A 23,770-nucleotide genomic window follows, 5' to 3' on the forward strand; every position below is an offset into this window, starting at 1 on the left:
ATGTTGTTGGTCGTGGTTTGGCCTCAGGCCAGTAAGTGTGAGCAGAGCCTGCTGAGCATCTGGTACATGCCATTGGCTTGGGCGAGTGTGAGAGTGGGGGTTGGGACTGTTTGCCCGCTCACTACCTGGGCGTATGTATGGCTTCCATGTTGAGGCCCTCTTTGCGGGGGTGGGGTGCATGGGGTGGGCAGGAGTGGCATAGGTCTGATCTGAGGGGGCCTAAATGTTGTGTGGGCATGGTTGACGTGGGGGGGTGTTGATTGGTTGGGGTGGGGGTGTGGATGTGTCTGGGTGTACTGTGGTCTGGATGTAATTCCTCTTGGCGTGGGTCCTCTATGTGTAGGTCCAGGGGGGGGGTCATGCAGATCTGGGAGGGTGTCTCGCTGGTCTGGGTGGGGTGTCTATTGATCTGTTGCTCCTGTGTGAAGTGTTGGGGATATGTTTGAGAGCGATGTCCTTTCGAGTTTGGGCACTGCTGCCTTGTAGAGGTGGACCTGGTCATAGAGGCTGTTCAAGTCCAGGGTGGAGTGGTGGGCCAGGAAAACATTTGGTTTTGAGGCACAGTCACGGGAAATACTTGCGTTTACCCGCTGTATTGTGGCAGGGTGGAAGTCTTTTCGTGGTAGCAGGGTGGAGATAACCACTTGTGCGTTGGGGAAAGTAGAAGAAGCCTTTTCAATCACTCCCTTCAGTGCTGTGGCCACTCTTTCTTGCTGTGCTCTCAGGTCGTTTGTGCCTGTGTGTATTATTATGTGGCTGGGTGAGCCTAGTTTGGCCTCAGACAGAAGGTCTAGGGCGCGCTGGGTGTTTGGGCACCAGAGTTTAGACACACTGTGTTTGGGAAAAAGTTTTTCTTCTTCTATATATTTCCCATTTGAGTCCATAAGTAGTACAATCTGTGTCTTGTGTTTGTCCTCAGTGGGTGTGGGGGGGTTGTCAGAAGGGCTATCAGGGTGGCTGACAGGGGGGGTGCTCAGAGGGGGTGAGAGCCTCTGGGCTTGGGGTTCTTCATTTGTCTGTTCTGCTGTGATGTCGACTCTATGGTCAGGGTCTGGTGTCTCTCTCTCTGTCTTTCTCTCTCTATATCTCTCTCTCTATGTCTCTCTCTCTGTGTCTCTCTCTCTGTGTCTCTCTCTCTGTGTCTCTCTCTCTGTGTCTCTCTCTCTCTCTGTGTCTCTCTCTCTCTCTGTGTCTCTCTCTCTGTGTCTCTCTCTCTGTGTCTCTCTCTCTCTCTCTCTCTCTCTCTCTCTCTCTCTCTCTCTCTCTCTCTCTCTCTCTCTCTCTCTAATATATAAAGTGTAATTAACAATACAAATTAACAGTAAACATTACACATACAGAAGTTTCAAAACAATTAAGGCATTACAAGTGTCATATTATATATATATATATATATATATATATATATATATATATATACAGTGTTTTAACAATGTACAAATGGTAAAGGACACAAGATAAAATAAATAATCATAAATATGGGTTGTATTTACAATGGTGTGTGGCAACAGGTCACAAATCTTGCTGCTGTGTTGGCAACACTGTGGAATTTCACCCATTAGATATGGGAGTTTATCAAAATTGGATTTGTTTTCGAATTCTTTGTGGATCTGTGTAATCTGAGGGAAATATGTCTCTCTAATATGGTCATACATTGGGCAGGAGGTTAGGAAGTGCAGCTCAGTTTCCACCTCATTTTGTGGGCAGTGAGCACATAGCCTGTCTTCTCTTGAGAGCCATGTCTGCCTACGGCGGCCTTTCTCAATAGCAAGGCTATGCTCACTGAGTCTGTACATAGTCCAAGCTTTCCTTAATTTTGGGTCAGTCACAGTGGTCAGGTATTCTGCCGCTGTGTACTCTCTGTTTATGGCCGAATAGCATTTTAGTTTGCTCTGTTTTTTATTCATTATTTCCAATGTGTCAAGTAATTATCTTTTTGTTTTCTCATTATTCTCTCTCTCTCTCTCTCTCTCTCTCCGTCAAAAATGTTCAGCGTAAAGTATAATCTGCTGAGGTGCAGGCTTATGACCAGACCTGGTAATATCCTTTCCTCTGAGTGCAGAGTATCCTCCTAATGTAACTCTTATCTCAGGCTTACAGCAGCAGTCTGGTCCTTTAGACTGGCACGGTCAGACGGGCAGTGGCCTTAGAGCCAGTGCAGCAGAGAGGGTTGGCTGGTCACGCACGCACGCACACACACACACACACACACACACACACACACACACACACACACACACACACACACACACACACACACACACACACACACACACACACACACACACACACACACACACACTTGAGTGCTCTGAGGGTGGGGAGGGGAGCAAATGCTGAATAGAATAGCAGAGCTTTCATTTCAATAAGGTTTTATATAACAACAGCTGGACTACGGCGGTCTGAAGCATTAAATTAAATCCTCAACCAAACACGAAGGGACTCTGCTTGGTTGTACCCCTGCCAAAAAACAGATTTTTTTTGCTAATGATGTTGAAATCCAGAATAATTTAGTATTCTTAGTAATCAACAACATCTGGGTCACCCCGTCTGCTCCTGGGTTGTCTGTCTGTCTGTGCTGGGCCCCGTTTGCTCCTGGGTTGTCTGTCTGTCTGTGCTGGGCCCCGTCTGCTCCTGGGTTGTCTGTCTGTCTGTGCTGGGCCCCGTTTGCTCCTGGGTTGTCTGTCTGTCTGTGCTGGGCCCCGTTTGCTCCTGGGTTGTCTGTCTGTCTGTGCTGGGCCCCGTTTGCTCCTGGGTTGTCTGTCTGTCTGTGCTGGGCCCCGTTTGCTCCTGGGTTGTCTGTCTGTCTGTGCTGGGCCCCGTTTGCTCCTGGGTTGTCTGTCTGTCTGTGCTGGGCCCCGTTTGCTCCTGAAACAGTCAGATATAACTAAAGACTTTGAGGTTGCAGCATTGTTGTAGTTTGTTTGTTTGCATGACACTGATGAGGAATCTATGATTGATGAATGTTGAATCTGGGAATGCTTGAGGCATTCCATAATTCTGTTGCTCTTGGCCAGACGTGGGTTCACATCTAATTTGTCTTTTTTTTAAGTACTTTTGGCATCTGCTTTAGCCTTCCTAGATTGCCAGATGGGTTTTCAGTTTGGTGACTGTTCTATTCATTCCATGTGTCAGGCTAGCTGAATCAAGCCCAGCTAAAGTATTTGCATATCATCAAATAGTATTTGAACCCATGTCTGGTCTTGGCAGGAAAAGGAAGACAACCTCAGAAAGACAACCATTAATCTATCTGAACCAAACACAACTATTGCTCGGGATGGGGACAATGGGATGCTGGAAGCAGGGAGGCGGCCAGGAAGAACTCACACACACACACACACACACTCACACACACACACACACACACACACACACACACACACACACACACACACACACATGCACATACACATACATACACATACACATACACATACTCACACACACACACACACACACACACACACACACACACACACACACACACACACACACACACACACACACACACACACACACACACACACACACACGCACACGCACACGCACACACACACACACACACACACGCACACACACTTGCCTCCATCTGTCAAAGGGAGACCCCCCCAAAGGGAGACCCCCAAAGGGAGACCCCCCCCAAAGGGAGACCCCCCAAAGGGAGACCCCCCAAAGGGAGACCCCCCAGTTAGCAGGACAGGTAATCAACAGGTGCGTACCGTCTTTGTTCGCCTGCTTCTGCTGAAAGCTGAAATGTACCTGTCTGTTGTCTCTCCTCTCCTGCACCAGGACATTGTGCAGCGTATTGTGTACCGTAGCAGACCTTGTGGACGGTAGCAGGTGATTTACATTGCGGCTCTGCAATGCCCACTCTTAGTGTAGGTTCATAACTTATACCCTGATACTGACACTCCCTTCTCTGACTGAACCTTCCTTCTCTGACTGAACCTTCCTTTTCTGACTGAACCTTCCTTCTCTGACTGAACCTTCCTTTTCTGACTGAACCTTCCTTTTCTGACTGAACCTTCCTTTTCTGACTGAACCTTCCTTCTCTGACTGAACCTTCCTTCTCTGACTGAACCTTCCTTCTATGACTGAACCTTCCTTTTCTGACTGAACCTTCCTTTTCTGACTGAACCTTCCTTTTCTGACTGAACCTTCCTTCTCTGACTGAACCTTCCTTTTCTGACTGAACCTTCCTTTTCTGACTGAACCTTCCTTCTCTGACTGAACCTTCCTTCTCTGACTGAACCTTCCTTCTATGACTGAACCTTCCTTTTCTGACTGAACCTTCCTTCTCTGACTGAACCTTCCTTCTCTGACTGAACCTTCCTTCTCTGACTGAACCTTCCTTTTCTGACTGAACCAACCTTTTCAGACTGAACCTTCCTTTTCTGACTGAACCTTCCTTTTCTGACTGAACCTTCCTTTTCTGACTGAACCTTCCTTCTCTGACTGAACCTTCCTTCTCTGACTAAACCTTCCTTCTCTGACTGAACCTTCCTTCTCTGACTGAACCTTCCTTTTCTGACTGAACATTCCTTTTCTGACTGAACCTTCCTTTTCTGACTGAAACTCCCTTCTCTGACTGAACCTTCCTTCTCTGACTGAACCTTCCTTCTCTGACTGAACCTTCCTTCTCTGACTGAAACTCCCTTCTCTGACTGAACCTTCCTTCTCTGACTGAACCTTCCTTCTCTGACTGAAACTCCCTTCTCTGACTGCAATTCCCTTCTCTGACTGCAATTCCCTTCTCTGACTGAAACTCCCTTCTCTGACTGAACCTTCCTTGTCTGACTGAACCTTCCTTCTCTGACTGAACCTTCCTTCTCTGACTGAACCTTCCTTCTCTGACTGAACCTTCCTTCTCTGACTGAAACTCCCTTCTCTGACTGAAACTCCCTTCTCTGACTGAACCTTCCTTCTCTGACTGAACCTTCCTTTTCTGACTGAACCTTCCTTTTCTGACTGAACCTTTCTTCTCTGACTGAACCTTCCTTCTCTGACTGAACCTTCCTTCTCTGACTGAACCTTCCTTTTCTGACTGAACCTTCCTTTTCTGACTGAACCTTCCTTTTCTGACTGAACCTTCCTTCTCTTACTGAACCTTCCTTCTCTGACTGAAACTCCCTTCTCTGACTGCAATTCCCTTCTCTGACTGAACCTTCCTTCTCTGACTGAACCTTTCTTGTCTGACTGAACCTTCCTTCTCTGACTGAACCTTCCTTCTCTGACTGAACCTTCCTTCTCTGACTGAACCTTCCTTCTCTTACTGAATCTTCCTTCTCTGACTGAACCTTCCTTCTCTGACTGAACCTTCCTTCTCTGACTGAAACTCCCTTCTCTGACTGCAATTCCCTTCTCTGACTGAAACTCCCTTCTCTGACTGAACCTTCCTTGTCTGACTGAACCTTCCTTCTCTGACTGAACCTTCCTTCTCTGACTGAACCTTCCTTCTCTGACTGAACCTTTCTTCTCTGACTGAACCTTCCTTCTCTGACTGAACCTTCCTTGTCTGACTGAACCTTCCTTCTCTGACTGAACCTTCCTTCTCTGACTGAACCTTCCTTCTCTGACTGAACCTTCCTTCTCTTACTGAATCTTCCTTCTCTGACTGAACCTTTCTTCTCTGACTGAACCTTCCTTCTCTGACTGAAACTCCCTTCTCTGACTGAAACTCCCTTCTCTGACTGCAATTCCCTTCTCTGACTGAAACTCCCTTCTCTGACTGCAATTCCCTTCTCTGACTGAACCTTCCTTCTCTGACTGAACCTTCCTTTTCTGACTGAACCTTCCTTCTCTGACTGAACCTTCCTTTTCTGACTGAACCTTCCTTTTCTGACTGAACCTTTCTTCTCTGACTGAACCTTCCTTTTCTGACTGAACCTTCCTTTTCTGACTGAACCTTCCTTTTCTGACTGAAACTCCCTTCTCTGACTGAACCTTCCTTTTCTAACTGAACCTTCCTTTTCTGACTGAACCTTTCTTCTCTGACTGAACCTTCCTTCTCTGACTGAACCTTCCTTCTCTGACTGAACCTTCCTTCTCTGACTGAAACTCCCTTCTCTGACTGCAATTCCCTTCTCTGACTGAACCTTCCTTCTCTGACTGAACCTTTCTTCTCTGACTGAACCTTCCTTCTCTGACTGAACCTTCCTTCTCTTACTGAACCTTCCTTCTCTGACTGAACCTTCCTTCTCTGACTGAAACTCCCTTCTCTGACTGCAATTCCCTTCTTTGACTGCAATTCCCTTCTCTGACTGAACCTTCCTTTTCTGACTGAACCTTCCTTTTCTGACTGAACCTTCCTTCTCTGACTGAACCTTCCTTCTCTTACTGAACCTTCCTTCTCTGACTGAACCTTCCTTCTCTTACTGAACCTTCCTTCTCTGACTGAACCTTCCTTTTCTGACTGAACCTTCCTTCTCTGACTGAACCTTCCTTCTCTGACTGAACCTTCCTTCTGTGACTGAAACTCCCTTCTCTGACTGCAATTCCCTTCTTTGACTGCAATTCCCTTCTCTGACTGAACCTTCCTTTTCTGACTGAACCGTCCTTCTCTGACTGAACCTTCCTTCTCTGACTGAACCTTCCTTCTCTGACTGAACCTTCCTTCTCTGACTGAACCTTCCTTCTCTGACTGAACCTTCCTTCTCTTACTGAACGTTCCTTCTCTGACTGAACCTTCCTTCTCTTACTGAACCTTCCTTCTCTGACTGAACCTTCCTTCTGGTCAAAACTAGTGCACTACACAGGGAATAGGGTGCCATTTGGGACACTGAAACTCTCCGGCTCCGTGTCTGACTGATCCATTTCGCTACATGCAACACTCCAGGTGCTCCATCAACATTAAAGGCATCAGGAGAGACGTAGGAAGAGCTATCCCAGAGGTAGCTATTTTAGCTCTATCTGTGCTGTAGTCTCTTTGTGTGTGTGTCTTTGTTTGTCTTTATGTGTGTGTGTGTGTGTGTGTGTGCGTGCGTGTGTGCGAGATTAGCTATCACAGAGGACCTTTCTACCAGGAACACAGGAGGAATATCAAAGCCTCAGCATGCATCCCAAATGGCTGCTTATTCCCTATATAGTGTACAACTTTTGACCAGGGCCCACAGAGAATAAGGAGCGATTTGGAACACTGGCTCAGACTGACTGACAGAGGAGGAGGAGGAGGGGGGCGGGCGGGGGGTGATTCCCACTGCAATGCAGACAGGAATATTACTGTGTGATGTTCGAGGGCCGGGTGGGTGGGTGGGTTAGCCACATACACTCCAGTAGGCTAGCAAACAATTTGGTGCACAATCAAAGGAACACACTAATATTCTGAATGGCCGATTTGCTTCATAGCCCACTCCAGTGTGTTCTGTTTGATTACGTGTTGTTGACTACATTTAGATTCAGTCGTCATTACATTTCAGTGTATAATGGAACTTCCAATATGCTGTAATTGCTTTTTTCAAACCCACATTCCAGAACATATTAAAGTCTGAATTGAATATTCAATGCCGCCGTTGCTAGTAGCATGATGCAGAAGGACTGGTCTAGTGTGGTGTTGGGGTGTGCAGAATCACCGAGGTGTGAATCATATGGTGAACTCCCTCACATCAACAACGATAGAAGAGGCTGGAGCTACTACTATGGCCGATCTCAAATGTTACTGTCGGTCTGAAGTGGTGGGTTATGTAAACATCACATTTTGTCCAAAGACGTCACGTATTGACGTCATATTTTGACTCAACAGACTGGGTCGGAGGTGTTAGAGGCGTAATATAGAAGACTTAATGCAGATTCATTGTGGCGGCAACACCAACAAACCATGTGTAGTGTCACTCTCTATAGTTCTCTCTCTCTCTCTCTCTCTCTCTCTCTGAACTGAGGGAGTTGTGAAGTGTCATTCACAGCCTGTTCTTGTCATTGAGGTAACTTATTGACATACTGTAATCTCACAGGCATTATTTCACGGGAACAAGGACAAGTCTGATAAATAAACCAACACATAACTCTGCTAAATGATGTGACATCACAAGAGGGACTGGATGAGTGAAGTACAGTACATTGACCAATAATCAGTGTACTGTAACTTGACTACCTGCCAGAAGCTATATAACACACACACACACACACACACACACACACACACACACACACACACACACACACACACACACACACACACACACACACACACACACACACACACACACACAGCTCTCGCCAGGGGGACAGTCTGGACCATTAGATCCTGAGGCAGCTAGCTGCATCCTCATGATTTTTGTCTTCCAAAATGTCAGGAGGGCAATTTCACTGAATCGACTGTCAATGTGTCTTACTGAATGCCACGGGAATGTTTCGGAATGTTACTGATTGTTAGGGAATGTTTCAGAATATAACAGAATGTTACAGAATGTTACTGATTGTTAGGGCATGTTACCGAATGTTACAGAATGTTACTGAATGTTACTGAATGTTTCAGAATGTTACTGAATGTTACTGAATGTTTCAGAATGTTACAGAATGTTACTGAATGTTACAGAATGTTACTGAATGCTACTGAATGTTTCAGAATGTTACTGAATGTTACAAAATGTTACTGAATGTTACAGAATGTTACTGAATGTTACAGAATGTTACTGAATGTTACGGAATGTTACAGAATGTTACTGAATGTTACAGAATGTTACAGAATGTTACTGAATGTTATAGAATGTTACTGAATGTTACCTAATGTTACAGAATGTTACTGAATGTTGCTGAATGTTACTGAACTGTCCACACAAAGATATGTTGCATACTGTAACAACACCCATTGGATTCTGTCAGAAGAATACCAAATACAGATGATTTACAGTTTTTTACGATTGCTTACACACTAAAATTGAACTTTTCCCACAATTAGCTAAATCTTACACTCAAGGAGCAAAACACAAAGCTAGATTTGCACAACTGTAAGCACATTGTCAGCTTCACACTATTTGCAAAACATTACACACAGTGATTTGCAAAACACTAAACACAGTTGTATACATCAGACACAGAAGTCTATCATGATGTCACTTCCTTGCAATTCCAAAGCACTGACTGTCAAATTACCACACCTATGAGCCAATCTGTTAAACACAGCCATCAGGTGCACAAACACATGATCGCTAAATTGTAGACACACCAATCAGGTTTAAGCACTATACAAATGCAGCAGGTAGGTTCACCTGCCTTCAACCAAAATGGAAGGAGTCAGAAGAAGAGTGAGGGTGAGAGGAGGACTACACAGAGGAGGAGAAGGAGGAGTACACAGAGGAGGAGAAGGAGGTAGAGGAAGAGTGAGGGTGAGAGGAGGACTACACAGAGGAGGAGAAGGAGGAGTACACAGAGGAGGAGAAGGAGGACTACACAGAGGAGGAGAAGGAGGAGTACACAGAGGAGGAGAAGGAGGACTACACAGAGGAGGAGAAGGAGGACTACACAGAGGAGGAGAAGGAGGAGTACACAGAGGAGGAGGAGAAGGAGGAGTACACAGAGGACGAGAAGGAGGTAGAGGAAGAGGCAGAGGCCAAGCCAGAGGTTGAGGAAGACCTGAAGCAGGAGGAGAACGTGCACAAAGAAGAAGAGGACCAAACTTATCAAACGACATTCGTGCAACACTAGTGGACCATGTTGTGAACCACGGATTGACGCTGAGGGAGGCTGGACTGAGAGTTCAGACAAATCTGAGCAGATATACAGTGGCATCTGTCATAAGGACTTTCCAACAGGAAAACCGGTAGAAGATCTGTCAACAGTTACAGTAATCAGCAGCTTATTGTCTGCACCATATCAGCCCTTGTGATTCCCCTTCCTGTGACATCGTACAGTAAGTTACATGTATTATTCTCTACATGGGATTGAGGGTCGGGAACGACAAGGAGGAAGGGGGCCCATATTCACGCAAGAACAAGAGAGCAATAATAAACATATATATAAACATTTCAATAATGTTCATCAGGTCTCATCCTGAAAAGACATCAGGTTCAAATGAAACAATTTTTTAAAAATCATAATAATTTACAGTTTTTTTGGATTGATTACACACTAAAATGAAAAGTAGTACACTATTAGCAAAACCTTACACTCAAGAAGCAAAACATCAGCCCATATTTGCACAACTATAAGCACATTGTCAACCTCACACTTGTTGCAAAACTCTACACACAGTGATTTGCAAAACATTAAACACACTTAACATACATTACACACAAACATCTATCATGAAGTCACATCCTTGCAATACCAAAGCACTGACTGTCAGATTACCACACCCTCCAACCTATTGGTTCAACACAGTTGTCAGGTGTGCAAACACTCGTTTGCTTAATTGTAGACACACCAATCAGGTGTATTAGCACTATAAAAAGCAGCAGGTGAGTTCATCGGCCTTCAAGCACAATGGAAAGAGTCAGAGAAAGAGGACGAGGAGGACGAGGAAGGAGGGGAAGAAACATCATTGGCCACAGGGCTATAATCAATGTCCCATGGCAACGTGGGGGTAATATAACACTGTGCAGCCATTACACAGAATGGTGTCCTCCACCGCCATGCCCATATGGGCCCTTACAACACAGCACTCATACTTACATTCTTGGACCAATTGCACAACATAACAGCAGAAAATCAAATCGATCATATGCAATACATTGTTGTCTGGGACAATGTGTCTTTCCACCGCTCTGGTCTGGTTCAGATCTGGTTTCAGCAACATCCACATTTCACCGTCCAATATCTTCCACCATACTCTCCATTCCTCAACCCTATAGAAGAGTTTTTCTCAGCATGGCGGTGGAAGGTATATGATCTCAGTCTCCAGGCTGAGGTACCCCTCATCCAAGCCATGGAGGAGGCCTGTGACCAGATGGAGGTAGCAGCAATGCACGGATGGATTCGTCATTCAAGACGTTTCTTTCCAAGGTGTCTTGCTAATGACAACATTGCCTATGATGTTGATGAAATTCTCTGGCCAGATCCAGCTAGGCGAAGAGACAATGTCTAGTTGTTTTTTATTTATTTTTTAAACTTACAATACGTAAAGTGACGTTTGGTTACAGTATTATGAATCTCCATGTCAACATTTTGGGCGTGTTGAGAAATAAATAAGTTTCTTCAGTCTGCAACATTGGTCTTGTGTAATGTTTGGTGAATTTACATTATATTTGTACTTTGTTGATAGTAGCCTACTCTAATCATATGGAAGTAGAAGTGCTAAAAGTGTTTTGGGTTTATCACAGCAGAGTGTAACTCGTGCAAACGGAGTATAATAATGTGAAACGTGTGTGTTTCTTATGGGAACAAAGTGTGGTTTTTAAAAAGAAGTGTATAGTTTTTAATTTTGCAAAGGATCTGTAGTGTTTTGCTAATTGGGTGTGTGGTTATGCTAATTGTGTGTAGTGTTTTGAAACCACGGGCCCTGTTTTGAAAATCGTGCTTAAGCAATCAAAAAAAACTGTAATTCACCTTTATTTAACCAGGTAGGCAAGTTGAGAACAAGTTCTCATTGACAATTGCGACCTGGCCAAGATAAAGCAAAGCAGTTCGACACATACAACGACACAGAGTTACACATGGAGTAAAACAAACATACAGTCAATAATACAGTATAAACAAGTCTATATATGAAGTGAGCAAATGAGGTGAGAAGGGAGGTAAAGGCAAAAAAAGGCCATGGTGGCAGAGTAAATACAATATAGCAAGTAAAACACTGGAATGGTACATTTGCAGTGGAAGAATGTGCAAAGTAGAAATAAAAAATAATGGGGCGCAAAGGAGCAAAATAAATAAATAAAATAAATACAGTAGGGAAAGAGGGAGTTGTTTGGGCTAAATTATAGATTATAGCAGTAATTATAAATTATAGCAGTAATCTGTGAGCTGCTCTGACAGCTGGTGCTTAAATCTAGTGAGGGAGATGTTTCCAGTTTCAGAGATTTTTGTAGTTTGTTCCAGTCATTGGCAGCAGAGAACTGGAAGGAGAGGCGGCCATAGAAATAATTGGTTTTGGGGGTGACTCGAGAGATATACCTGCTGGAGCGTGTGCTACAGGTGGGAGATGCTATGGTGACCAGCAAGCTGAGATAAGGGGGGACTTTACCTAGCAGGGTCTTGTAGATGACATGGAGCCAGTGGGTTTGGCGACGAGTATGAAGCGAGGGCCAGCCAACGAGAGCGTACAGGTCGCAATGGTGCAGAGTATATGGGGCTTTGGTGACAAAACGGATTGCACTGTGATAGACTGCATACAATTTGTTGAGTAGAGTGTTGGAGGCTATTTTGTAAATGACATCGCTGAAGTCGAGGATCGGTAGGATGGTCAGTTTTACAAGGGTATGTTTGGCAGCATGAGTGAAGGAGGCTTTGTTGCGAAATAGGAAGGCAATTCTAGATTTAACTTTGGATTGGAGATGTTTGATGTGGGTCTGGAAGGAGAGTTTACAGTCTAACCAGACACTTGCCTGGAGGGTTGTTAACACAGTGTCCAAAGAAGGGCCAGAAGTATACAGAATGGTGTCGTCTGCGTAGAGGTGGATCAATGACTCACCAACTTAATCGAGTGCCTCTTGAGCGGAATTCAGAGAGGGTCAAACGGCTGCGGCATGAGTATGTGGAGGTTTGTTCACTTCAGCACTGTGATATTGCATACTGCACACATGACTTTTTTACACTGACTGTATACTAGACCTATCCTGAACTACACAATCTTGTCTTTCAATGTATTTCAGGGAGTTTTGCAGATGGAGGCTGAGGAAATCCTGCATGAATTAATATATATTGATGAGGCAGGGTTCAACCTCACAAAAGCAAGGAGGAGAGGCAGAAATATCCTTGGCCACAGGGCTACAATCAATGTCCCAGGGCAACGTGGGGTAACATCACCCTTTGCGCTGCCATTTCACAGCATGGGGTTGTCCTCCGTCATGCCAAAATGGGCCCTTACAACACACCTCACATTCTCGCATGTTTGGACCGATGGCACCACATCGTCACAGCAGGTAATGAAATGCACCAGATGCAATACACTGTCATCTGGGACAACGTGTCATTCCACCGCTCTGCTTTGGTCCAGAACTGGTTTCAACACCCTCCACAGTTGACAGTACTATACCTTCCACCATACTCTCCGTTTCTAAACCCTATGGAAGAGTTGTTCTCTGCATGGCGGTGGAAGGTTTACGATCTCCAGCCCCAGGCTCAGGTACCCCTCATTCAGGCCAGGAAGGTTTACGATCTCCAGCCCCAGGCTCAGGTACCCCTCATTCAGGCCAGGAAGGTTTACGGATCTCCAGCCCCAGGCTCAGGTACCCCTCATTCAGGCCAGGAAGGTTTACGATCTCCAGCCCCAGGCTCAGATACCCCTCATTCAGGCCAGGAGGTTTACGATCTCCAGCCCCAGGCTCAGGTACCCCTCATTCAGGCCAGGAAGGTTTACGATCTCCAGCCCCAGGCTCAGGTACCCCTCATTCAGGCCAGGAAGGTTTACGATCTCCAGCCCCAGGCTCAGGTACCCCTCATTCAGGCCAGGAGGTTTACGATCTCCAGCCCCAGGCTCAGATACCCCTCATTCAGGCCAGGAAGGTTTAGGATCTCCAGCCCCAGGCTCAGGTACCCCTCATTCAGGCCAGGAAGGTTTACGATCTCCAGCCCCAGGCTCAGGTACCCCTCATTCAGGCCAGGAAGGTTTACGATCTCCAGCCCCAGGCTCAGGTACCCCTCATTCAGGCCAGGAAGGTTTACGATCTCCAGCCCCAGGCTCAGGTACCCCTCATTCAGGCCGGGAAGGTTTACGATCTCCAGCCCCAGGCTCAGGTACCCCTCATTCAGGCCGGGAAGGTTTACGATCTCCAGCCCCAGGCTCAGGTACCCCTCATTCAGGCCGGGAAGGTTTACGATCTCCAGCCCCAGGCTCAGGTACCCCTCATTCAGGCCAGGAAGGTTTACGATCTCCAGCCCCAGGCTCAGGTACCCCTCATTCAGGACAGGAAGGTTTACGATCTCCAGCCCCAGGCTCAGGTACCCCTCATTCAGGCCAGGAAGGTTTACCCCCTCCAGCCCCAGGCTCAGGTACCCCTCATTCAGGCCAGCAAAGTTTCGATTTCCAGCCCCAGGCTCAGGTACCCCTCATTCAGGCCAGGAAGGTTTACGATCTCCAGCCCCAGGCTCAGGTACCCCTCATTCAGGCCAGGAAGGTTTACGATCTCCAGCCCCAGGCTCAGGTACCCCTCATTCAGGCCAGGAAGGTTTACGATTTCCAGCCCCAGGCTCAGGTACCCCTCATTCAGGCCGGGAAGGTTTACGATCTCCAGCCCCAGGCTCAGGTACCCCTCATTCAGGCCAGGAAGGTTTCCGATCTCCAGCCCCAGGCTCAGGTACCCCTCATTCAAATCAAAATCAAATCAAATTTATTTATATAGCCCTTCGTACATCAGCTGATATCTCAAAGTGCTGTACAGAAAGCCAGCCTAAAACCCCAAACAGCAAGCAATGCAGGTGTAGAAGCACGGGGGCTAGGAAAAACTCCCTAGAAAGGCTGAAACCAAGGAAGAAACCTAGAGAGGAACCAGGCTATGTGGGGTGGCCAGTCCTCTTCTGGCTGTGCCGGGTGGAGATTATAACAGAACATGGCCAAGATGTTCAAATGTTCATAAATGACCAGCATGTTTGAATAATAATAAGGCAGAACAGTTGAAACTGGAGCAGCAGCACAGTCAGGTGGACTGGGGACAGCAAGGATGTCATCATGTCAGGTAGTCCTGGGGCACGGTCCTAGGGCTCAGGTCCTCCGAGAGAGAGAAAGAAAGAGAGAATTAGAGAGAGCATATGTGGGGTGGCCAGTCCTCTTCTGGCTGTGCCGGGTGGAAATTATAACAGAACATGGCCAAGATGTTCAAATGTTCATAAATGACCAGCATGTTTGAATAATAATAAGGCAGAACAGTTGAAACTGGAGCAGCAGCATGGCCAGGTGGACTGGGGACAGCAAGGAGTCATCATGTCAGGTAGTCCTGGGGCATGGTCCTAGGGCTCAGGTCCTCCAAGAGAGAGAAAGAAAGAAGGAGAGAATTTGAGAACGCACACTTAGATTCACACAGGACACCGAATAGGACAGGAGAAGTACTCCAGATATAACAAACTGACCCTAGCCCCCCAACACAAACTACTGCAGCATAAATACTGGAGGCTGAGACAGGAGGGGTCAGGAGACACTGTGGCCCCATCCGAGGACACCCCTGGACAGGGCCAAACAGGAAGGATATAACCCCACCCACTTTGCCAAAGCACAGCCCCCACGCCACTAGAGGCCAGGAAGGTTTACGATCTCCAGCCCCAGGCTCAGGTACCCCTCATTCAGGCCACTAAGGTTTACGATCTCCAGCCCCAGGCTTAGGTTCCCTTCATTCAGGCCATGGAGGTTTACGATCGCCAGCCCCAGGCTCAGGTACCCCTCATTCAGGCCAGGAAGGTTTACGATCTCCAGCCCCAGGCTTAGGTACCCCTCATTCAGGCCACTAAGGTTTACGATCTCCAGCCCCAGGCTCAGGTACCCCTCATTCAGGCCATGGAGGTTTACGATCTCCAGCCCCAGGCTCAGGAACCCCTCATTCAGGCCATGGAGGTTTACGATCTCCAGCCCCAGGCTCAGGTACCCCTCATTCAGGCCATGGAGGTTTACGATCTCCAGCCCCAGGCTCAGGAACCCCTCATTCAGGCCATGGAGGTTTACGATCTCCAGCCCCAGGCTCAGGTACCCCTCATTCAGGCCACTAAGGTTTATGATCTCCAGCCCCAGGCTCCCCTCATTCAGGCCATGGAGGTTTACGATCTCCAGCCCCAGGCTCAGGTACCCCTCATTCAGGCCACTAAGGTTTATGATCTCCAGCCCCAGGCTCCCCTCATTCAGGCCATGGAGGACGCCTGTGACCAAGTCAACGCCGCAGCTGTGCAAGGATGGATTCGACATTCAAGACGGTTCTTCCCGCGTTGTCTTGCTAATGACGATATTGTTTGTGATGTTGATGAAATTCTCTGGCCAGATCCAGCTGGGCGAAGAGATAATGTATAGTATGTTTACTGTTGTATTTTCTGTACAATATTGTCTGTTTCTTTCAGATAATTTTTTATGTTATTGACTGTAATTGTAACCTGTACAGTATTTTATGTTTGTCTGTTGTTTGCTGAGCTAACAGTGTTATGCACACTACTGTAGTAGCATGAAAATTGGGACATGTTCTGTTGTGACTCTCCATGTTGACATGTTGACTGATTTGGGTATATGGAGAGAAATAAATGATTTTTCCTCAGTCTGCAGCATTGGTCTTGTGTAGTGTTTGTGTAGTTGCACTTTCTCTCTGTACACTGACAATTAGACTTGCTAAAAGTGTTTTAGGTTAGCAACAGCAGTGTGTAACTGGTTCAAAAAGATTGAAATGTGTCTGTTTCGTATGGTAGCAAAATATCATTTTTATGAAGTCGTGTCTACTTCTGACAAGTGTTCCATTTTGCAAATGATCTGAAGTGTTGTGCTACTTTAGTGTAGGGTTGTGCTAATTGTGTGTAGTGTTTTGACAAACCGGGCGCTGTTTTTTGTGCTTAGACAATTGAAAAAACCGAATCAACTTGAAAGACGTTACTGACGTAGCAAACATGCTGAAGCCCGAGTTAATTACAAAAATAACACACTCAATTGACACTGAATAACTTGAGAGGGATGAAGGCGTTCATCCTTTACTGTAGCTGCCGGGTTAGTTGTTTGATCACCCCTCCAACGCCACTCTATTTGAGAAGAATGAGCTCAGCCAGCCATGCTATAGCACAGACAAAATGCATTATCCGTCCTGTACTGTCTGTCTGAGTCGTGAAGAACACTCTACAATATGGAACAATACACAGTATTATGTTCTGATGATCCTTAAACAAAGGCAGCTAACCCACTTTTCCCTGGTAGGCCGTCATTAAAAATAAGAATTTGTTCTTGACTGACTTGCCTAGTTAAAGGTCAAATAAAAATAAATAAAAAACATCTAATACACTCTAACCTTAACCTCTAATACACTCTAACCTTAACCTCTAATACACTCTAACCTTAACCTCTAATACACTCTAACCTTAACCTCTAATACACTCTAACCTTAACCTCTAATACACTCTAACCTTAACCTCTAATACACTCTAACCTTAACCTCTAATACACTCTAACCTTAACCTCTAATACACTCTAACCTTAAAACATCTTTGTTTAACTTTGGACAAATTGCTAGTATTGTTCAGATATTTATTTATTTTGTTTTGGTCATACTACTTGCCGTCCTCTGTCCCTATCCATGCCTATGCACATTATGGTGTGTTTTCTCAACAGCTAATGATGTACTGTGCCTTGTACTGTAGCACATGACTAAGGATAGTACCAGCCAACAGACAGAATGTACAAGGATACGTTATGGTCTCTACCAGTATGTGCTATTTTTTAAATGACAACCAAAATAAGTATCTTGAGAAACATGAGAACATTCAAATAAAATGGTGATTGGCCTCCCGAGTGGCGCAGCGATTGGAGGCACTGCAACTCAGTGCAAGAGGAGTCACTACAGTCCTTGGTTTAAATCCAGGCTGTATCACATCCGGCTGTGATTGGGAATCGCATAGGGCGGCACACAATTGGCCCAGCGTTGACCGTGTTTGGCTGAGGTAGGCCGTCATTGTCAATAAGTTAAATAAAGGTTAAATAAATAAAATGACTTGCATGATCTAAAATAGAACATATATTTATGAAAATATATTTAAAAAAATATTCTGATCTATATGCACATTTATTTTCTTATTTGTCAGAGCACATAGCTATGAGGACAATATTTCAGGTGGGTCCGTGATATATCTGCAGGTACCTTAGTAAGTACACTATTCATCTTGCCAGCACTGTGCACAGTGTGTAATTCAGAACCTGCACATTCAACAAAAATAACTTTCCCAGATGGCCTAATTCCTTGCAGGTAGTCTTTCTTCGAATGATACCCAATAGCTTTAAGAAGTTCATACCAAAGATAATTTTGCTATTTGATTTGGATTTTTAAAACACCTTCAAGTATTTAAAAAAATAAAAAAATACAATTATTTGATGAAACAATAGTTTTGTCCTTACTGCTATTGGCTCATACAAACACATTGAATAACAGATTCACTACATGGAAAAACAGATTGTCCCCCAAAAAACATATAAATTAGTTAGGCCGGAAGTGTCTGAGATATAAGAAAGATAAGGAAACATATACAGTATAAGTCAAGAGTTTGGCCACACCTACTCATACAAGGGTTTTTATTTATTTATTTATTTATTTTTTAATTTTTTTTTACAATTTTCTACATTGTAGAATAATAGTGAAGACATCACAACTATGAAATAACACATATGGAATCATGCAGTAACCAAAAATTATGCATTATGCAGCATTTATGACAGCTTTGCACACTCTTGTCATTCTCTCAACCAGCATCATGAGGTAGTCACCTGGAATGCATTTGAATTAAGTTATTTGTGGAATTTCTTTCCTTCTTGATGCATTTGAACCAATCAGTTTTGTTGTGGCAAGGTAGGGGTGGTATACAGAATATAGCCCTATTTGGTAAAAGACCAAGCCCATATTATGGAAAGAACAGCTCAAATAAGCAAAGATGAATGACAGTCCATCCTTACTTTAAGACATGAAGGTCAGTCAATACAGAACATTTCAAGAACATTACACGTTTCTTCAGACGCATTCGCAGAAACCATCAAACGCTATGATGAAACTGGCTCTCATGTGGACCGCCACAGGAATGGACGACCCAGAGTTACCTCTGCTGCAGAGGATAAGTTCATTTGAGATACCAGCCTTAGAAATTGGAACAGACACATCTCAGATGGAGGAGACTGTGTGAATCAGGCCTTAATGGTCGAATTGCTGCAAAGAAACCATCACTAAAGGACACCAAAAAGAAGAAGAGACTTGCTTTGGCCAAGAAACACGAGCGATGGACCGGTGGAAATCTGTCCTTTGGACTGACGAGTCCACATTTGAGATTTTTGGTTCCAACCACCGTGTCTTTGTGTTTAAGGGAGACATAAAGTGCATTCGGAAAGTATTCAGACCCCTACCCTTTTTCCACATTTTGTTAAGTTACAGCCTTATTTTAAAATGGATTAAATAAAATAAAAATCTTCATCGATCTACACACAATACCCTATAATGACAATGTGAAAACATGTTTTTAGACATTTTTGCAAATGTATTAAAAATAAATACAAAAAACCTTAATTACAAAAGTATTCAGACCCTTTGCTATAAGACTCACAATTGAGCTCAGGTGCATCCTGTTTCCATTGATCATCCTTGAGATGTTTCTACATCTTGATTGGAGTCCACCTGTGGTAAATTCAATTGATTGGACATGATTTGGAAAGGCACTCACCTGTCTATATAAGGTCCCACAGTTGACAGTGCATGTCAGAGCAAAAACCAAGCCATGAGGACAAAGGACTTGTCCGTAGAGCTGTGAGACAGGATTGTGTCGAGGCACAGATCAGGGGAAGGGTACCAAACAATGTCTGCAGCATTTAAAGTCCCCAAGAACAAAGTGGCCTCAATCACTCTGAAATGGAAGAAGTTTGGAACCACCAAGACCCTTCCCAAGCAATCGGGGGAGCACCCAATGGTCACTCTGACAGAGCTCCAGAGTTCCTCTGTGGATATGGGAGAACCTTCCAGAAGGACAACCATCTCTGCAGCACTCCACCAATCAGGGCTTTATGGTAGAGCAGCCAGACGGAAGCCACTCCTCAGGAAAAGGCATATCACAGCCCGTTTGAAGTTTGCCAAAAGGCACCTAAAGGACTCTCAGACCATGAGAAATGAGATTCTCTGGTTTGATGAAACCAAGATTGAACCCTTTGGCTTGAATGCAAAGCATAATTTCTGGAGGAAACCTGGCACCATCCCTACGGTGAAGCATCGTGGCAGCAGCATTATGCTGTGGGGATGTTTTTCAGTGGGCAGGGACTCTTTCGAGGGGAAGATGAATGGAGCAAAGTACTGAGTGATCCTTGATGGAAGCCTGCCCCAGATTGCTCAGGACCTCAGACTGGGGAAAAGGTTCACCTTCCAACAGGACAACGACCATCGGTACACAGTCAAGACAACGCAGGAGTGGCTTCGGGACAAGTCTCTGAATGTTCTTGAGTGGCCCAGCCAGAGCCCGAACTTGAACCCAATCAAACATTCAATCAAACCCAATCAAACATCCCCAAATACAGGTGGGCCAATCTTGTAGCATCATACCCAAGAAGACTCGAGTCTGTAATCGCTGGCAAAGGTGCTTCAACAAAGTACTGAGTAAAGGGTCTGAATACTAATGTAAATGTAATATTTCAACCTGACAGATGGCTCCAGCTTAAACCGACATTTTTATAGGGATGTTTTTATTTTGCTAATTCGATTTCCGCAGAGGACATCGACCTTTAGGGGGTTTTACTGTCTGAGGTTAAAGGTTACCGGGGTCACTATGTTAATTAACTTCATTACTTGAATAATATCCTTCATTTGGCTTTATCCTCAATGATGGGAGCTTTCAGTCTCACAAATATGCAAATATACAGTATGTAAATGTATGAATTTAAATCATGTCAATATTTATTAGTTTACTTTAACAAAAGGAAAATACCTTACATAAATCCACCAGACTTCTACAAGTCCTTGTTTGTTCTTGAGAGCAGCCACTATGTAATCAGCTACCTAATCCTCTCTTGGCCGTAGTCCTGTCCTGTCCTCTTACTGTGGGGTGAGATGGGTGCTGCTCTCGGGTTTCAGTGTCAGGTGATCTCCCTGGAAGCACACCTGTAAGCACATACTAGTGAGGTGACAGTGAGAAATGTACCGGGCACAGAGTCCAGATGGCTTATAAATAAATGAAAGCTAGACCGTCAGGGAGCAAAAATAAAATAAAATAAAATAACATAAATAGATGACTATTTTTTGCAAATTCTGATGGCTAGGAAATGTGACACATTTTCTGTGCGGCCTTCACTGGTATGTGCTTACAGGTTCGCTTCCAGGGCTGGTGTTATGGACGGGTCTTAGGGGGCCAGGCCTGCCCTGCCGTGCTGCCACGCCCATCCAAATAAAATATAGAAATATTTATCATTTATTTGACCGAGACATATGCAGACAAAAAGATGCATCAATTTCAGATAAAGCATCCGATTCTAAAGAAACAGCTCCACTCTGTCTCTGTACATATAAACCATGTCATACTATTTCTGGCCAGACAGCATCATTTTGTGAAATGTTTGCCCTTTGATGGCTTATTTCCGATCAATTTCCCCTTTACCTATATCACCTGCGGGCCTAGTAAATGTACCGTTAATGTACCATTTGGTTACATACATTTATGTTAATGTATGTGTTAATTACAGTCATTTACCATTCTCATTCTCAGAGTGGAAACGTTGACGTCGTCCCCACAGTGACTGTACGTACATACCCCAACCAGAAGCCATGGATTAACAGTAGAGTAGAGCTGCAGCTTTCAAGGAGTGGGACTAACCTGGAAGCTGATAAGACATCCCGCTATGCCCTCCGACGTGCCATCAAACAGCCAAAGCGTAAATACAGGACTACTGCATCCTACTACACCGGCCCCAATGCTCGTCGGATGAGGCAGAGCTTGCAAATTATTACGGTCTACAAAGGGATGCACAGCCGTGAGCTGCACAGTGACATGAGCCTACCAGACGAGCTAAATGACTTTTATGCACGCTTCGAGGCAAGCAACACTGAAGCATGCATGAGAGCACCAGCTAATGTAAGTAAGACCTTTAAACAGGTCAACATTGACAGGGCTGCAGCCAGATGGATTACCAGGATGTGTACTCAGAGTATGTGCTGACCAACTGGCAAGTGTCTTCACTGACATTTTCAACCTGTCCCTGAACAAATCTGTAATACCAACATGTTTCAAGCAGACCACCATAGTCCCTGTGCCCAAGAACACCAAGGTAACCTGCCTAATTGACTACCGACCCGTAGCACTTACGTCTGTAGCCATGAAGTGTTTGAAAGGCTGGTCATGGCTCACATCAACACCATTATCCTAGAAACCCTAGACCCACTCCAATTTGCATATGGCCCCAACAGATCCACAGATGATGCCATCTCTATTGCACTCGACACTGCTCTTTCCCACCTGGACAAAAGGAACACCTACTTGAGAATGCTATTCATTGACTACAGCTCAGCGTTCAACACCATAGTCGCCTCAAAGCTCATCACTAATCAATGGGCCCTGGGACTAAACACCTCCCTCGACTTCCTGACGGGCCGCCCCCAGGTAGCAACACATCTGCCACGCTGATCCTCAACACTGGGGCCCCTCAGGGGTGTGTGCTCAGTCCCCTCCTGTATTCCCTATTCACCCTTGACTGAATGGCCAAGCACGACTCCAACACCATCATTAAGTTTGCCGACGACACAACAGTGGTAGGCCTGATCACTGACAACGATGAGAGGAGGAGGTCAGAGACATGGCAGTGTAGTGGCAGGCTAACAGCCTCTCCCTCAACGTGATCAAGACAAAGGAGATGATCGTGGACTACTGGAAAAGGGGGGTTGAGCACACCTCCATTCACATCAACGGGGCTGTAGTGGAGCAGATTGAGAGCTTCAAGTTCCTGGCTGTCCACGTCACTAACAAACTGTCATGGTCCAAACACACCAAGCCAGTCGTGAAGAGGGCACGACAACCCCTATTTCCCCTCAGGAGACTGAAAAGATTTGGAATGGGTCCTCAATCCCAAAAAGTTCTAAAGCTGCACCATCGAGAGCATCCTGACTGGTATGGCAACTGCTCAGCCTCTGACCGCAAGGCACTACAGAGGGTAGTGCGTATGGTCCAGTACATCACTGGGCTATGCTTCCTGCCATCCAGGACCTCTATACCAGGCGGTGTCAGAGGGTAGGCCCTAAAAATTAAAGAATCCAGCCACCGTAGTCATAGAATGTTCTCACTGCTACCGCACGGCAAGCGGTACCGGAGCGTCAAGTCTAGGTCCAAAAAGCTTCTTAACAGCTTCTATCCCCCAAGCCATAAGACTCTAGAACAGCTAACCAAATGGCTACCCAGACTTTATGCATTGACCCCCCCCTCCCCCTTTTACGCTGGGGCTACTCTCTGATTATTATCTACGCATAGTCACCTCTACCGACATGTACATATTACCTCCATTTCCTCAACTAACCTTTCCCCCCACAAATTGACTCTGTACTGGTACCCCCTGTATATAGCCTCCACATTGACTCTGTACTGGTACCCCTGTATATAGTCTCCACATTGACTCTGTACTGTAACACCCTGTATATAGCCTCCACATTGACTCTGTACCGGTACCCCCTGTATATAGCCTCCACATTGACTCTGTACTGGTACCCCCTGTATATAGCCTCCACATTGACTCTGTACTGGTACCCCCTGTATATAGCCTCCACATTGACTTTGTACTGGTACCCCCAGTATATAGCCTTGATATTTTATTGTAAGTCGCTTTGGATAAAAGCGTCTGCTAAATGGCATATATTATTATTATTATATTATTATTTGTTTCTTATTTTTTCATTTTATTTTTAAAATGTATTTATTGTTTACTTTAGTTTATTTAGTAAATACTATAATAAACACTTATTTTTCATAAAACTGCATTGCTGGTTAAGGGCTTATAAATAAGCATTTCACT

This window comes from Oncorhynchus keta, chromosome 12 (genome assembly GCF_023373465.1).
Source record: "Oncorhynchus keta strain PuntledgeMale-10-30-2019 chromosome 12, Oket_V2, whole genome shotgun sequence".
NCBI lineage: Eukaryota > Metazoa > Chordata > Actinopteri > Salmoniformes > Salmonidae > Oncorhynchus > Oncorhynchus keta.